Here is a 1791-nt window from a genome sequence, read left to right as displayed (position 1 = left end):
CCCCCCCCGATAGATGGCCATGCCACAGTCCCTTCTCCATTCTCCTTTTGAGATTCTGGACATGCATATATATGCACCTGGCATGAGTTTCAAGCAACTGGGTCAGGGACTCAAACCATAGTCAGCCATGTAGAAGACCAGTGCCTTAACCACTATACCACCTGCTGGCCCCTCCATAGCTTTTCTGGGGGAGGGGCAAGGAGAAAGTATAGGTAGGGTCAGCCATAGTGGCATAGTGGCATTGCAACACTCTGCAAAGCTGAAGCCACATGGAAAGGTCCCAGGTTAATGTCTTACAGTCTCCCTGGATATGCCAAGGTCTGCCCTGTAACATTCCATGTGCTCAGGCCTGTGATCTGGGCGGGCTGATACTAGGGGTGGATCATGGCATGGAGACCCTGTTGGGAGTGCCTCTCTCTCTGTGTCTGTCTCTGTCTCACACAGAATATGTAAATAAATACATTTTTTAAAAGTACAGACAATAAATAAGCAAACAGATCAAATCATTTCAGGTGGAGAAAAGTGCTATAAAGACAGTAGAGAAGGGTAACATGAGGGGAAGGGATAGGAATGAAGAATAGGATGGCTTTTTCGACAATATAGTAAGGAAAGGGCATCTGAGAAGGTGATAGTTACATTGAAACCTGAGTTATAAAGAGGACAGAGCTCTATGCAGACCTGGGGAGGAACATTGCATGCACCAGTAGCTCCTTTCTCCCCACTGCTCCAGGTTGAGGACAGAAAATTAAGCAGAAAGCAGCATCTCGGTAGCACTTCTTCCCCAGCCTAAAACCCAATCTGACTGTGTGGGTCAAGTCCCAGACCTGGTGTCTTGAAAAACGTGCCAGGCTCATGTGCGCGTGTGTCCAAAATCCCAGGAGGAGAATGAGAAGAGATTACTGCAAGGTCATGCCCACATACTCACACACACACTCCCTTTGCTCTCTCTGTTTCTTTCCAGTGAATACACTCTCCAGTGCAATTTTTTTTTTAGATATATGAGTTTATTTCAGTACAAATAAATTGAAATCCATGCATTGTTTTTCATAATATACATTTTCCATAAATTTTTGAAGACATTTCATAAATACAATGAATGATTATTTCTGCTATCTAACACACTACCTATTCTTAATAATACAGTGTTGCACACTTAAAACTGTTAAAAGAGCAGGTCTTGTTCATGCTAGGAGTTCTTACCATGGAAAAAAGGCAGTGTCATGAGTGTTTGCTTCTGTTCAAGCTCATTAAATCAAACACATGAAATATCAAGAGTTCTTAATGTGTCAGTTATACCTTCAGAAAGCTGTTTTTTAAACCCTACGATAGTGAAAAGTGTGTGTGTGCCTGCACGCATGTGTGTGCTGTGTGTGACTATGTTAATCCAGATAAACAGGTACCTAGCAGCATGCAAGCTCACAAACAAAAAGCCTAAATCTGGTTGCACAGTGAAAGTGGCTTCCACACTCAGCCAAAACAAGGCTTGCTTGCGAAGACTGAATCTGAGATAGTCATCCTGCTGCAAGTTTCATAATGAGCTAAAAATACAAAAGAGAAAAACAATGATCTCAGCAAGGTAATTGCCAATAGGTGAACAAATGAAGCAGACAGAATATGAACAGCAGTTTGGCAGTCCTTCGGGGGAGAGAGGGTGAGCTCTCATGGATGATGCCTGTATGTGGCACGGGCAGAAACTACTTACAGACCAGCAAAACAGATTAAAACTGGTTTTTCATCTATTTTTGACACTTGGCACTCCTTGCTGCCTGGAGGCATTCTTGGGGATGGGGC

This window comes from Tupaia chinensis, unplaced genomic scaffold, assembly GCF_000334495.1.
Source record: "Tupaia chinensis unplaced genomic scaffold, TupChi_1.0 Scaffold140218_1, whole genome shotgun sequence".
NCBI lineage: Eukaryota > Metazoa > Chordata > Mammalia > Scandentia > Tupaiidae > Tupaia > Tupaia belangeri.
This window is presented reverse-complemented; position numbering follows the sequence as displayed.